This window comes from Musca autumnalis, unplaced genomic scaffold (assembly GCF_047663935.1).
Source record: "Musca autumnalis isolate F117 unplaced genomic scaffold, ASM4766393v1 scaffold_1, whole genome shotgun sequence".
NCBI classification, from domain to species: domain Eukaryota; kingdom Metazoa; phylum Arthropoda; class Insecta; order Diptera; family Muscidae; genus Musca; species Musca autumnalis.
The window spans coordinates 195505089-195522245 of NW_027411644.1; the positions used below are offsets into that span (position 1 = coordinate 195505089).

The window sequence follows — 17157 nt, forward strand, 5'->3', positions numbered from 1 at the left end:
CATCGAAGGATGTTGTGAAATCATAACTCCACATGCACAACTTCCAAAATTTTTGGTGGGTAAAAGTGGCAACATACCGGAATTCTGTAATTTCATTTCGATCGTTTCTGTTTTAGCTTCTTTAGATTTGGATCGATTTAGAGAATTCCGAAAATCTCATTATTTAGTATAATAGCTGGTTTACATTATGCTCCGAAATCCATTGGACTTCACAAAATCCTGAAAAACACCCCGTTGTTTACACTTACAGCCTGTTTCTGTATGTCGAAAAAAGAATGTGTGCGAATGAAAAACGCCCAAACTCTTGTGTGTTTTTTAAATTTGTTTTTTTGTTTGAAGCAAAAGCAAAGGTAAGATTATTTCGAAAACTAAAGTTTGGGCGTGTTTTATTCGCACACATTCTTCTTTCGACATACAGAAACAGTCTGTTATTTGTTTATTTCAAATATATCCAATAATCAAGGTAGATGCATATGTGCAGCTGATTAAACATGAATTTTCAAAACAAGTTTTTGCAAATTTAATTTGTTATTAATAATATACGACAACGTACATACATATTTACTGTTTTATTTCGAAAATAATCGTACAATTGTGTATATCAACATATGTATATCACATTTAATGTGTATAATACTAACATAAAAATGTGTTTCGTTTTTTTTTTTCAATTATAATTAGAAATTAGGAGGGTTGGCGTTTTTTTTTTTTTGGGATGACGACTTCTATTTTGTTTTTCAAAATAGTCAGGCTTAATCCAATAGTCGTTGTTTTAATATTTCATTAAAACAACTTTAATTTATTAGTGGGAAAAATTGGCGATGTTTACCAAGGGGTAAGGCAGGGAAGACTATAGTTTCAGATCCCGCCACAGATCTTCATCAGTTCCCTTGTTTCTTTTTTTAAACAAGAAACTTTTTATACCCAAGTGTCAATTGCTCGCTCAAATAGATACGTGAGCAAGGAAACACTCTGATATAGAATTTCTTTGGCACTACCTAAACCCAAGCAACTTCACTTGCAAACAAAACAAATTTTCCCACTGCTATGCGTTCGTCGATTCTCGACGAAAAAACACATAACTAATTTGTTGGTATTGCATACTACAGCAATAAACAACATTTCGACGGTGCCCGGTCTCACAATTAGGAGGGTTGGCGTTTTTATTTGGGATGACGACTTCTATTTTGTTTTTCAAAATAGTCAGGCTTAATCCCATAGTCGTTGTTTTAATATTTAATTAAAACAACTTTAATTTATAGTCTTCCCTGCCTTACCCCTTGGTAAACATCGCCAATTTTTTCCCACTAATAATTTTTTTCTGTTTTGTGCTAGAAATGCGTTCCTGTACTAAACTCTCATTTCTCTTTAATCAAAAGTGGAGCAGAATAACATTTTCTGCTATACAAATTTGACCAAGTAGAAACTAGCAGCTTCTTTGCTGGTATGTGATTGCACGATACGTTGATTTTACATTTGTGCTAGAGTTTTTGCAATATTTGTCATTTTTCCGTTTCACGATGTTTGAACAAATTTGTATAGGGTATAGGAAAGTATTTGTTGACATTTCGCTCTTTTTCTAATTTTACCATGAAAAAAGAACAGGAACACAATAAAGCTGAAAACACATCCAACGTTTGAGTAAAGTTTTGTGTCATTTCTGGTAGAAGAACAAAGAAAAATTGAAACTTGGCAGCACTTTGTCTTTTATTCATCCACCAGAAATAACACAATACTTTACTCAAACGTTGGATGAGTTTAGGGCTTAAAGGCCTCGACACATAAAGGTCTGGGTACATAAGCTGCTTTGCCGTTGCCTTGCTTTCCTGCTTCACTTTTGACATAAGCTATGTTCCTTTACGTGCAAGAATCTTCAAGTTATACCACTTTTTACTCGAAAACCGTTCCTTTACTTCAGACACCATACAACTTATGTGGGGGCAGTTTACAGCTTTTGCTATTTTTACCGGTTTTACCATTTTCAATAGTAAAGGAACAGCCCAATAATAAAAATAAAAAAATAAAGGAGGCCGATCAAATTTCGAACTGGGCTGCCCTTTTCTTTTTTATTCTTTTATTAGAAGCAAGGAAGGCAACCAGGCGAGGCAGCTTATGTACGCAGGCCTTAAGAAGAATGGTATTCTTGTTGAAGTCATATCTGATAAAAGACTAAAGGCCTCGACACATAAGAGGATTTCTAGCTGGCTGTAGTCATCGGCTGGCATATTTGGTAAATGAACAAAAGGAAAATGGTAACATATGGTAACTATGTTATCATTTTCCTTTTGTTCATTTACGAATATGCCAGTAGATGGTGGTGACTTAACAAGCCAGCCATGCCGCTTATGTGTCGAGCCCTTAAAGACCAAGATCGACCTAATAAAAAGATTTCAGAATCACATTTGAATTAGGTCGAACTTATGCCTGGTTTATATTCGGCGTCGTTTCGTGATTTCGAAGGCGTTTCGTGATTTCGCGCGGAATCAAGCAAAATTTATCATGATTTCGCATACAAAAATGAAATCATCTTTAGTCATTTACCAGATATGACTTAAGCAAGAATGCCATGCTTCGTATGTGTCGAGGCCTTAAATATTAAAATTGTAACAAACTAATACATTGTTTACATTTACGAAATCCACTCGATTTCAACTGTCAATTCCATTGCTCAAACGTCAAATGTAATCCACTAGATTTCAGATGAGTTTTCATTTGACGTATACACAAAGGAATTGACAGTTGAAATCGAGTGGATTTCGTAAATGTAAACAAAGTATAATTCAATTTTTTTCACCTTGTTTACAACATTTTGATATTAAAATTTTTTTTTGCTATTCGCACATCTACCTTGTTTATGGTGATAAGTGAAAAGTGTTGCAACTTTGGTACTTTTTTTAGGCAAAAACAGGGTTGTATATGATGGGTACTGTGATTTTGATGTTGATTTCGCTGAAATCACGAAATGAGATGAATTCGTTTTTCCTTGATTTCGAGCAAAATCACGAAACGCCCCCGAAATCACGAAACGATGCCGAATGTAAACCAAACATAAATATGGCAACATTAGAGGAATCAAAAGAAACAAAACCAAAACATATAAGCTTTGTTCCTTTACTTTTTAATAGCAAAAATAGCAAAAGAGAGAATTTCTCTCTTCTCTCAGAAAACTGTGAAAATTGTACTCACGTAACAAGTTTTGCAAAAAGTAAAGAAACGGAAAAATAGTAGATCTGGCAGCAATGTCAAAAAACAAACATGGCTGCTTAAAAAAAAACAAACAAAATAAATTTCACTGTTTTTTTATATTTTATTTCACTGGTTTACATTTTTATTATTTTATTTCATTTTATTTTGCTTTGGCAAAGCGCGTAGTTTTCATTTTTTCTTTTGCCTTAATTGTCAAATAAATGTCGAATCAGCAGTTTGACAGATTTTCCATTTTTTACACATCGAAATTAGTGGAGCAGAAAGTAGTAATAGTAAGAAAAGGTAGCAGCAATACCCAGCTGACTGAACTGGGTTGTAGTGTTAGTGTCAAATTCCATACGTCATTTTATGTATTTATTTATTTTTGAAGAACAAATTTATTCATAAAGACGGCTGAAGCCCATAAAGACGGCTTCATATCATTGACATGTAACCTCCTCCAGGTCCGAACGACATGCCGCACACTAAAACACCGCTTATAGAGGCGGTACAATATTTGTTAATATGTGTGGTATTTTGTTAAACTTGAAAAGAATAAAGCCCTAATAAACATGTGCTTTTTTGTTTTCAAAAGCAAACGATTGAAACAGCTTCTCTTTTTTCAATGAATTACCAGCGACCCGAAACATTTTTGCAAGTATTCTACTTTCTGCGAGAAATTATGCATTTAGTGAAATTATATGGAAACATTCAAATTGAAAATCTAACGAGTTTTCATTCATGTTCTTCAAAATATTCAATAAAATGTGAAAAATTATTAATTTTTTAAATTCCAATAATTTATAGACATTTCCTTGTTTTGTTTACATGTACGTTGACACTAAGGTTTACAAACAAAAACAAATTTCAATGTGGTTGTTGTTGAGTTGTATTTGTTGTAGTATTAACTTTACCTTATATTTGTTCTACCATGCAGGAAAGCAAGGCAATCAGGCGAGGCAGCTTATGTACGCAGGCCTTTAGTGCCTCATGTCACTTTAAATTCCAGGCCAAATATGGTGGAATTGATATATGCCAGAAGAAGATAACCGTGATAGAATTAATAGGGTGAACCAGAAACTACAACAACAGACTATTGAACGTTCTTCAAGATGTCAAAATGTTTGCTTACATTTTAATACGAATAATTCACGATAATGATGAATTTGACAAATTGGGTAAAAACAGCTGACCGTAGAGTTCCACCTTGTATATTGCTCCATGCGTATAACTCATGGTACAATATAGGGAATCGAGTACAAGCAAAAATCGATCTTTCGATCCTTTGATTCTAACTTAGAACTCACTTGGATAAAAGAATCGTCATGTCGATTTCCTTAGTTGAAAATGTGAACGTTTTAGTGTACAATGCTTCGCGTTTAACACTGCCATACCGTTATGGCCCCGGCACATACAATCCGTTGTGTGACGCGTTGGAAACAACAACCACATGAAAAATGTGTAAGTGATGCCAAGTTTGTTCTTGAAGTTTTCATGTGGTTGTTGTAACGCGACGCTCAACGCGCCGTATGTGCAGAGGCCTTTATATTAACTTTGTTCATCAGTACAACAAATAATATAATATTAGGTGTGTTCGTTTACTCAACAATTTGTACAAATTTGTACAAGTTCAGTAACTTCTTGTAATCAGCTAAGGTCTTTTGCATTGTACTGTAGAGTAAACGAACAACATTCAGTAACAATTTGTGCAAATTTTGAGTAAACGAACACACCTATTGTTGTCTTGCGCTTACCAATGTAATCTGTATATTTCATTTTCGTGGTACATAAAAAAGTCAAAACAGAATTGATATTTCGATTCCCTCTGCAAGAATCGAAGAATCATAATAGAAAATCGATCTTTCGATTCTCTATGAAGTAAAAACTCGGTTCCGATTTTTAGATTCCTCAAATCAAAGAATCAAGGAATCGATTACTCGAAAATCGACTTGCGTATCCCTAGTACAATAATTGCTCTGTTCCAGAACCTGCAAGAAGCTACTATTTTTTACTACGATAACATTTTTTCCTTTATGTTATCGAAAAAAATAATAAAAATTAGTAGATTCTTGCAGTACTGGAACATAATATAATAATTATTCCACAAACATCCCAGGCGGGACAGGTGCACCCCGATTCATATTAGCTCAATGATATGGGACCTACTGTTTATCGCCGAGTCCGAACGGCGTGTCTATCCCTGCGTTTACACATGACAGGACAGTTGACTTCATGTATTGATTGTCAAAATCCCACAACTTGCCTGTGTGACGTAGGTGTCCAGACAACTGCGAAAACAGTTGTAAAATTATGAATGAAAATCACCGATTTCTTTTTGTTTTCCGTTCACATATTTTTTTTGTACACATTCTTTTGTTTTCAGCCCATTTGAATTATCATCTCACTTCTTTTTCACAAAAATGTAAAAATTTGTCAACCCGGCTGTCTGTGAAAAACTGATGGACAGCTGAGAGACAAATGGCAAATGTATGCATGTGTTAGTAAATCAGAGTTTTATTTGAAGACAAACTGTCTGGTGTAAACGCCTAGTAAGACACCACTTGTAGAGAAGTTGTACAAGGCTGAAATACTCAGAAAATGTCGCCAACATTACTGAGGGGTATTTTGCCACCGTTGAAAAGTGTTTGATGTTGACTGGCCGGGGAATCGAACCCACGACCTTAAGCGTGCAAGGCGGGTGTGCATACCATTGCACCACGGTGGCAATGGAACATACCAAATGTAAAAGCTGTGGCCTACAGCTAACAGCTGATTACAATTTTTTTCTTGTTATGGCCTATTCTGTCAGAAGCAGGGTTGAAATTTTTTACTGTTGTTGACATTATGTTTGGTTTACATTCGGCGTCTTTTCGTGATTTCGAATGCGTTTCGTGATTTCGCGCGGAATCAAGCAAAAATTATCATGATTTCGCATACAAAAATGAAATCATCTCATTTCGTGATTTCAGCGAAATCAACATCGAAATCACAGTACACATGATATACAACCCTGTTTGTGACTGAAAAAGTACCAAAAGTTGCAACACTTTTCACGTATCACAATAAACAAGGTAGATGGTCAATTGCTGCAACAAAAAATTTTAGAATCAACATTTGTAAACAATGTGAAAAAAATATTAGATTACTTTGTTACAATGCTATTTTTCATTGCGTTCTCGTACTTTTTTAATGGTAATGTTAGAAAAAAGAGCGAAATGTCTAAAATTGCTTCCCCATACAAATTTCTTAAAAAATAAGGGAACGAAAAAATGACGGAAATTGCAAAAACTCCAGCAGAAATGTCAAAATCAACGTATCATCTATCGTATTTAGATGCCAAAGAACATGCTGCTAGTTTCTACTAGGCTAAAACTGTATTGCCTGAAACAGGAGAAGAGGGTGTTATTCGGCGCTATTTTTGTTTAAAGAGAAGTGCAAGTCTTGCTAGATTTCGGAGTACAGGTACATAATTTTAACACTAAACGGGAAAACTACTGCAAGTAGTAATATTTTGCAGGTTCCGAACCCAGTTTTTATCTATCAAAATTTATTATTATGATGTCTCAACGATAAAATCATTTTTTATTTTTTTCATTTGTTAGTACTATGCACAATTAATACGATATACATATATAATTTTACGATCATTTTCGAATTAAAGTTGTAAAGTTCTATGTTGTCGTATATTTTTGATGACTAATTCAATTTACAACTTGTTTTTAAAATTCATGTTCGATCAGCTGCGCGTATGCATCTACCTTGATTATTGTGATATGTTTGAAATCAACAAAAAAATAAGTGTAAACACCGGGGTGTATTTCAGGATTTCGTGAAATCCAGTGGATTTTGGAGCGCAAGTATAAACTTGGTATTATGCAATTATAAAGGTGTACCGGTTAATTGTTCCAATAAAAACTGCTTTAACACTATATCTTAAAATTGAAAATAAGGAAAAGAAAATTTATTGGCGTGGCTAAATTAAATTGTTGATGTTTTAATATGAACGATTTGTCAAGTATTGGTATTTATTGAAATTAGTTCTAAAAGTACGGAAACGAAAAAATTACAAATATTATAAAATGAAGAAATGTCGCAGTATCCGCAAATAGCATGTCAGCAATCACGATTTTAGATCAGCCAAACTTTTCAAGTAAAAGATAAAAGAATAACATTTTTGTTTTCACTGTCTAAAGTTTTGGGTACAATTTTTGGAACACATATGCTCTGTTCCAGAACCTGCAAGAAGCTACTACTTTTTACTACGATAACATTTTTTTTCTTTATGTTATAGAAAATAATAGTAAAAATTAGTAGATTATTGCAGTACTGGAACAGACCATTATCTTGCAATAATATTCTGGAGCATAACTTAAGTGATTTTTATTTTTTACTCTATTTGGTACTTTTAACATAAAAGGTGAAGTTCTAAATTTAAATGTTTTTGTAAAACCGACTAACTAAGAATATACATCTACCTTTATTATTGCTCCATGTCAATTGACATTTTAAGCCATGGCAACAGGGCTGTATTTTTTTATCGAGGTAGATGCATATGTTCAGCTGATCGAACATGAATTTTCAAAACAAGTTTTTGCAAATTTAATTTGTCGTTAAAAATATACGACAATATAGAAATTTACTGCTTTATTTCGAAATTCTTCGTAAAATTGTGTATATGTACTGCAAGAATCTAAAATTTTTTTCTATTTTCTCGATAACATAAAGGAAAAATTGATATCGTAGTAAAAAATTGTAGATTCTGGAACAGGCATCATATGCCATAATTCCTGTGTATAATAGTAGCAAATGTACAAAAAAGGATTTTATCGTTGAAGCATCAAAATTGATTGATAAATGGCCTGTTCCAGAACTGCAAGAATCTACAAATTTTTAATATTTTTTTATTAATAAAATAAAGGAAAAATTGTTATCGTAGTAAAATATTGTAGATTTTTGCAGGTTCTGCAACAGGCATAAATTTGTGTTCCAGAACCTGCAAACTAGTACTACGTGTATTATTTTTGTATCGTTTTGAGCCAGAAACACGTTCCCGTTCTATACCCGCACTTCTCTTTAAACAAAAATGTAGCAGAATAAAACTTTTTGCTATACAAATTCGGCCGAGTAGAAACTAGCTGCTTGTTTGCAGTCATCTGATTGCCTGATACGTTGATTTTGACATTTCGGCTAGAGTTTTTGCAATTTCTGTCATTTTTCCGTTCCCGCATTGTTTGAAAGTACTTTTTCACATTTCGCTCATTTGCTAATTTTACGACGAAAAAATAGGGAACGCAATGAAAATTCAAAATTGTAACACAGTAATTTAATTTCTTTTACTTTGTTTACAAATATTGATATTACAATTTTTGTTGGAGCAATTCGCCTTTGTTTATTGTGATACGTGAAAAGTGCAGCAACTTTTGGTACTTTTTTAAAGCAAAAACAGGGTTGTACATCATGAGTACTGTGATTTCGATCTGTGAGTACACACGCTGCGACTTTTGATGCATGCATCACCGTTTTCGTACTTGTGGGGTTGCATTTTTTCGTAATATTGTAAGCAGCGTAATTTTTGTAACAAACATGGACGATTTTACATACATGTTATGATTGTTGAATGCAAGTAGGTGTAAATTGTTAAACCAAAATTATTGCAACTGGTAAAAATATTTGTTAAATTTTTGTTATAATTTTTAACTTCATTCCAAATTGATACAAATGAGTTTAACATTTTGTATCGATTCGCACAATGTTGATGACGAACGTTATACAAGTTTTCATGCTCTTGGTATTTATTTATTAAAATTTCAATTAAGTTTCTGTTCCACATTTTGACATCAATACTAAAACTTTTGATCTGTTCCAGTACTGCAAGAACCTACTAATTTTTAAAATTTTTTTCGATAACATAAAGGAAAAAATGTCCCATTTTACATTAGGCGAGTTTACTTGCGGCAATTATCAGTTTGTGGGTGAGAGAGGGTGTTGAGAGGCAAAGGCATCAAACAATTCTCGCAAGTAAACTCGTAAATTGGGACAATGTTATCGTAGTAAAAAATAGTAGCTTCTTGCAGGTTCTGGAACAGAGCATTTGTTTATGAGTAGAATAGACAACATAAGAATATGATCAGTTTATTTTGTCCCGTTTCACACTAGTGTGAATTTCATTAACAAATTTCATGAAATTAGACGTTCTTAAATCGAATTCCTCACTACAGCAATTTTAAGATTTTACTCTACTATGAAAGTCGATCTAGAGACGCATAATTTCATGAAATTTTTTCAATGAAATAAAAGAGGTAGATTTAAATAAAAAAAAAATCTATAGAACCCTTGTTTTTTCTGAATTCATAAAACTTCAAAATTTGTAAACAAAAATGGCCCCGGCACATACGGTACGTTGTGCGTCGCGTTACAACAACCACATGAAAACTTCAAGAGCAAACTTGGCATCACTTTCATTTTTTTCATGTGTTTGTTGTTTTTAACGCGTGACGCAACGCACAACGTACTGCATGTACCGGGGCCAAAAGGCAACAAGTGGGTTTGTTTACAAAATATGTACCAATTTTGAGAATTTTATAAAAAACGCGAAAAATGAATGAAGGGCCAAGGTTTCTCCACATAATCGAGTTGTGGATATGATAAAATGTTTGTTGGAATAATAAGCTGAAGGATTTCTTCCATACAAATGTTCTAAAAACAATTTTGAAAATCATTGTATTCGATTGTTTTTAAAATTGTTGGCATATTATTCAAACATCACACACACATACAATGATTGTGTATATTCTTTTGACGTTTTAGGAACAGTCGAAAGAAAAAATATTTAAATTGACAGGAAGCTTTAGCTAACCTTTATTATTAAACCATGAATGAAATCACTCTAGTGTGGACCGGGACTTTCTTATGTTGTCTATTCTATTCATCATGATCCAAATAGAAGGTCATCCAATAAGACAAGCTGATACCTCCATTTCCTGGCAAAATATATTGTCATAGTTTGAAATTGAACAAAAAAACATAGTGTTACGAATGTAACTATGTGTGTTCGTTTACTCAAAATTTGTACAAATTGTTACTGGATGTTGTTCGTTTACTCTACAGTACAATGCAAAAGACCTTAGCAGATTACAAGAAGTTACTGAACTTGTACAAATTTGTACAAATTGTTGAGTAAACGAACGCACCTACTGATAGGCTTAAGTTAGTTTAGGTTAATTTCCGTTAATTTAAAAATTTGAATTGTAACGTTAAGTCTTTATTACGCAGTTACTTTATTTAAGCAACTACCATGTAGAACTCTCTTCATTATTCTAGATGTTACTTTACCTTTTATTAATGTGCTTTTATTTGTCTTGCCATAATCATGTAATTATCGTTTAGTCTCTACTTCTTGTATTTCGTGTATTTGTTTGTTGTTGTAATTACGTCATTACTGTGCTGGTCTACTTGTATGTATGTGAGTATGGTTGTTCGCTTAGTGCGAATGTGCGTCTGTGTGTTCGCTGCACAGATTCGAGATGTTGCCAGATTACTGGATAATTCTAGACCAGGGAGACTGTGGGATATAAATACAGGGGAACTGGCAATGACGAGTTGAGTTGTGTTTTAAGCGTTGAACTGAACAGATCGGTTAAAGAATAGCTGCGTACTAACTAGAGACTTGCTGTGTGCTTAGTAATTAAAGTCGGTTCCAAATAAGTGTAATAAAGTAAATAAAGCATTGTAGAAAAGTAATCTAAAACGAACCCTGTTTTATTTGGTACAAATCGTACTGGGGAATAAAACAACGTCTACACGGAGATTAGTTAAATCTAATTCCGTAACAATTGGTGTCAGAAGTGGGATTACGATCTTCCTACAATGAAGTTTAAGGATCTACGAGTGGAAGACTTGAAGAAGGAGCTAAGTAAATTGGATTTGTCTTCAACGGGCAACAAGGCAGAACTACAAAAACGCTTGTTGGAAGAGTTCGAGCGCCGTGGAATGAACATCGATGAATATGAGTTCGACGGTAAGGAGGAAGTCGAGTTATCGGCAAAGGGCGAATCCAGCGTTGAGGAAGTTTCGTCGGTAGCTGCCAGGGGTGACGATTTGAAATCAATGCTGGCTTTGATGATGCTGGAAATGAAATCTGACAACAGTAAGATGTTAGAAGAGATGTCTAGAAAGAATGAAGAAACTTCCAGACTTGTGATGGAAATGAAAGCGGAAAATTGTAGAATGGTTGAAGAAAATTCCAGTAAAATGATTGAGAAATTAGATGCTAAAATGGAAGAAAATTCCAGAAAGAGTGAAGAATATTCCAGAAAATTGGAGGAAAGATTTGCCAAATTCGACGACAAATTAGAGCAAAAGTTAGAAGAGAACTCTAGAAAAATCACCGAAAACTTAATGGCAGAGAATTCTAGGATGTTTGAAGAAAATTCAAGAAACTTAAAAGAGGAGTTGGAAGAGAATTCTAGAAAAATTAACGAGAAACTCGAGAATATCACGATAGTGATTGAAAAGAGAGTAGAAAACGTGGAGGTACAAATGAAAGAGTTGGATAAAAAGATTTTGTCTGTTGACGAGAAATTTCTGGCTCAAGATGAGAAGATTCTGGGCATAGAAAAGAAAATGTCGGAACTGGAAATTAAAGGCGGTCCAGTGAGAGCTATCCATAACGCGTTAAAAATTAAGCCTCCAGTGTTCGACGGCTCTACATCTTTCAATGTGTTCAAATTACAGTTCGAGACAGTGGCTGCTAGAGATTCTTGGAACGACAACGAAAAGGCGGTATCACTCCTTATGGCATTGAAGGGTGATGCTGCTGACGTATTACAGAGTATTCCCGCCGCATCTAGGAACAACTATGGAGATATAATGGCTGCTCTTGAACGTAGGTACGGTAGTGAACACAAGCAAGAGATCTACCGAATGGAACTGAGGGGAAGAGTCCAGAAGCCAAATGAGACCTTACAAGACTTTGCGGCTGACATAGAGCGATTGGCGCAGCTGGCATATCCAGGAGAGACACATCCGTTGGTGGACCGCATAAAGATTGAGACATTTGCTAGTGGTATTCGTGATCCAGAGATAATATTTGCGACGTATGCGGCACCGATGGGAACATTTGCAGAAACCGTGTCATTTGCCCTGGCCCAAGAAACCGCGAAGATGCTGGTGAAACCTAAAGCTTACAACGTGCGGAGGCTGGAAGTTGAGGACAACAATTCCCAGACCGTTGTCGACCTGCTGAAGGATGCACTGATGCGTGTGAAACGAGGGGCTGCTAGAACGAAAAAGACTTGTTATAACTGTCGGAAAACTGGACACATGGCCCGAGAATGCAGATTGCGGCAAGCAAGGCCCAGATCCACCTCACCGCCTTCAAAAAGCGACGACCGACCGGTGGCCAAGAATCTGCAAATAGAGACATCAGGTGAATCAAATAAAGTGAATTCCGTCAATCACGAGGCGCCGCTGGCAGAGGATGAAAACGATGGTCCCACTATCTCTATAGCCATAGTCCAGCAGGAGAATCACAACTTAACGGTTAAAGGCTTTATCAATGGTGTATTGCGTACCTTGACATTGGACACCGGTGCAACAAAGTCCATTATTAGACCGGATTTGGTGAAAGGGAAGGTATTGCCGTTAAATGGAGTCAAATTGCGGACGGCCACAGGCGAGACTACAACGGTGCATGGAAAGGCCTACCAAAGGCTGAGCATGGGTAGAAAATCTGTAAATTTCGATTTTATAGTGGCCGATATTGTGGACGAAGTCATACTTGGTGTAGACTTCATGATTGCCTTCGATATCAACCTGGACATAAAGCACCGTGTGATGACTTGGTCCAATGTGGAAATACCGATAAGTGTGGGCTACAACGAGAAAAGCAAACATCGCCCAAAGGCAGAATCCGGCGAGATCGCTGTCGATGTCCGTACGCTGAAGGTGGAAGCCGCCGACAATTGGCCTGTCGGAAAGCGGAAAAATCCAGCAACGAGGACGAGAAAGCGAAGATGTGCGTCGAGGAAAGGTCCATCGAAAAGCGGCCGTACAGCAAGGAAGGACAAGTCTGATGAAGACCAGGTGGCACTTAGGAAGGTGACCACAAAGAAAGAAGGTATAACGTCACGATTCCTGGAGAGAAGACAACGTCGTCCAGAAGAGCAAAAGACCAAAGCTGACGGAGTAGAGGGTACATCTAAATCAGTTGCCACCACTACAGAACGAGAACTGCGTCTAGTCAAGAGGAACAGGCTTAAGCGGGAGGCAGTGTTACCAATGTCCATACCACCGAGAGAGAACTGTGCCTATTCGGGACGAACAGGCTTAAGCGGGAGGCAATGTTACGAATGTAACTGATAGGCTTAAGTTAGTTTAGTTTAATTTCCGTTAATTTAAAAATTTGAATTGTAACGCTAAGTCTTTATTACGCAGTTACTTTATTTAAGCAACTACCATGTAGAACTCTCTTCATTATTCTAGATGTTACTTTACCTTTTATTAATGTGCTTTTATTTGTCTTGCCATAATCATGTAATTATCGTTTAGTCTCTACTTCTTGTATTTCGTGTATTTGTTTGTTGTTGTAATTACGTCATTACTGTGCTGGTCTACTTGTATGTATGTGAGTATGGTTGTTCGCTTAGTGCGAATGTGCGTCTGTGTGTTCGCTGCACAGATTCGAGATGTTGCCAGATTACTGGATAATTCTAGACCAGGGAGACTGTGGGATATAAATACAGGGGAACTGGCAATGACGAGTTGAGTTGTGTTTTAAGCGTTGAACTGAACAGATCGGTTAAAGAATAGCTGCGTACTAACTAGAGACTTGCTGTGTGCTTAGTAATTAAAGTCGGTTCCGAATAAGTGTAATAAAGTAAATAAAGCATTGTAGAAACGTAATCTAAAACGAACTCTGTTTTATTTGGTACAAATCGTACTGGGGAATAAAACAACGTCTACACGGAGATTAGTTAAATCTAATTCCGTAACAATAGTTACCCATAGCAAAATGATCAAAACAAATTTTGGTTATTTCAACTAACTGTTAAAAAATGTTTAAATTCTTTTGAAATGTCCGAATAAAACATTTGTCTACAATTATCTTTGTGTTTGTGGCGTTTATTGTTGTGTGATATAAAAGAAATCAAAAATAAATAAGCATATTTAATAATAACAAAATCAAGGCGAAATAATTTTTATTCGCAGCAACAACAACTTTTGACAACAAATGAAGGTGCAGAGTTGTATTTTTTTGGTGAATTTGCCGATTGGATGACCGTCTTTATTGGGCCATGCTATTCATAAACATATGCATACACACATTGTTAACTTTGTTGATTTCGCGAAATCAAGAAACGATTCCGAATGTAAAGTCCGTGTTTAGACACACAAACTCAGTTTTTAGGCAATAGGGGGTAGGAAAGAGTATTGAGGAGCTCTTTCCTCTCCGCACTCTCCCAAAAAACTCAATTTACTTTCCCGAGAAATTTGTGTGTCTAAACACAGACAAACCAAGCATACCTCCACTTTATTATACTATGGTATAACTATCGTTGTCCTCAAGGGAAATTTATACAATATATAAAAATGCATGAATTACAACAACTAATGGGTACATTACACGATATGTTTTTTACATATGAGTTTTCACTTCTCCCATACAAAATGTATATGCAAAGTGACAACTCATATGTAAAAAACATATCGTGTAAAGTACCCATAACAAATTTACAAAAGCAACATTGTTGTTATAGAAAATTTAATGTCAAAGAAAATATTGAATAATGGGGTCGTTCTAAAAAATTTCTCATGAAAAACATACATAAATACATTTTGAAAATCCTCTAAAATAATACAAATTTGAATCAAAATGTAAATATAAAGCATTCAGAGCTGTTGTACGTCATTTTAGGATGAGAAGAAGTATTTTATGGTAGCAAATTTCGAAGTTTCAAATTTCATGAGTAAACCCTATTACATTTTGAAAACCAAATTTACAAAAAAGTAAAAATACAGCTGATTGTCGCTTCTACCTTATATATATGTGCCTTGGTTGTCCTTATTTATCTTATGGGTGTTTTACACGATATGTTATTTTGCATATGTGTTGTCACTTAGAGTATACATTTTGTATATAAAAAGTGACAACTCATATGTAAAAAACATATCGTGTAAAGTACCCATTATTGAGAAATATAAATTGTATTAGTATTTTTGCAAATTTATTACCCTGTAGGAAATGTCAATAGTGAATCTATACTGACTTACTACTGACATTGTCAACAGTACTACTGACAAACTGTATACAACTAATGTAATTTCCTATAGACATTTTGTATGTCCCGGTCCACACTAGCGTGAATTTCATTAAAACATTTCATGAAATTAGGTGTTCTTAAATCGAATTCCTCACTACAGCAATTTTATGATTTCACTCTACTATGGACGTCGATCTAGAGACGCATAATTTCATATCAAAATTTCAGTGAAATTACTGTAGTGTGACCCAGGACTATGAACGTGTCATTCGAAAGTCAGTACTGACATTGGAACTAGTAAGTCAGTAGTTCCTGAGGAACCATGTGTTGACATTGGAGGTAGTGAGTCAGAGTAGTGAGTGGACTTAGCCCTTATTTATAGGTTTTAAATAAGGGCTAAGTCCAAGATTCCACATAAGTTCAAAATAAAGTCAATGTTTTCGAGGCTGGCTAAAAATTTGAAAATTTAAATAATAACAAAGTCGTTTTCATTGTCAGAAATATCATCGCCTTTTATTTTCTTGGCCATAAGACTTGGTGCGACTTGTCTGCTCAAAATATTTCTTCTTCTGCTGCACTTAACATTTTATCATGCGATTCGCTGAATGTTGATGTAACATCTAGGAATTGAAAAGAATAAACATGTATAAAAAAACAAAATGTCCTTAAATTTGCTCACCTATTACAGCTGTATAAACAGTGGACATTATAACTCATTATTATGTCGTGTTCAAATATCAGATGTATATTGGGTTCAGCATTTCCAGCAAGACGGGACATTATATTCGCCAGGCTCCACAATCTTCTCTAAAGATTCCACAAAATGTCTAATTGTCGAAGTTTCACCACACATGTTGTCAGCCGCCTCAGAATTTGTATTTTCATAATTGTCCAATTTTTTCACTTGTTATTAAAAGCTGAATCACACGTTAAATTCACGATATTTTATTGATTTTTCACAAAAACACTTTTTTCACGAAGCACCAAATTATTTTACACCAAACAATCGTTGGGCTATCAGCTGTTAAAATAATCAATGCTTCTTCTTACTAAGATAAAAGTATCAATAGTAGACAAAGTGTTGACATGTCGACACATGTCCCCACACTTCCTACAGGGAATTTTGTGTACGGGAACCATGGTATAAGTAAAGAGGTAGATTTAAATGAAAAAAATCTATAGAACCCTTGTTTTTCCTGAATTCCTAAAACTTCAAAATTAAGCAACAAGTGGGTTTGTTTACAACACCAATTTTGAGCATTTTATAAAAATCGCGAAAAATGAATGAAGGACCAATGTTTCTCCGCATAATCAAGTTGTAGACATGATAAAATGTTTGTTTCAATGATAACCTGACGAATTATTTCCATACAAATGTTCCAAAAATAATTTTAAAAATCATTGAATTCGATTGTTTTTAAAATTGTTTGACATATTATTCAAACTCCACACACACATACAAAGTTTGTGTATATTGTTTTGAAGTTTTAGGAATACTCGAATGAAAAAATTTAAATTGACATAAAGCTTTGGCTAACCTTTCTTATTAAACCAGGTACGGGAACGAAAAATGCGTAAAAGTGGTAAAAATTGTAAAAACTTAGCTGTGTTCCTTTACTTACCTGAGGTTACCATTTTTAACCTGCAAAGCGTTCCTTAACCCCGAAAAGTGGCAAAACTGGTAGCAATTTTTAAGAGAGTGGAGAGAGAG

At 34.9% G+C, this 17157-nt stretch overlaps 1 long non-coding RNA gene across 1 annotated transcript; it reads right to left on the reverse strand.

The window, feature by feature from the left end:
- Positions 1-14291: 14291 nt before the first annotated feature.
- LOC141391024 (uncharacterized) lies at positions 14292-16446 on the reverse strand. The gene is made up of 2 exons (XR_012409543.1): positions 16126-16446; positions 14292-16066 (listed from the first exon to the last, which is right to left on the reverse strand). It is a non-coding gene; the product is annotated as an uncharacterized lncRNA (long non-coding RNA).
- Between the last annotated feature and the right edge of the window lie 711 nt (positions 16447-17157).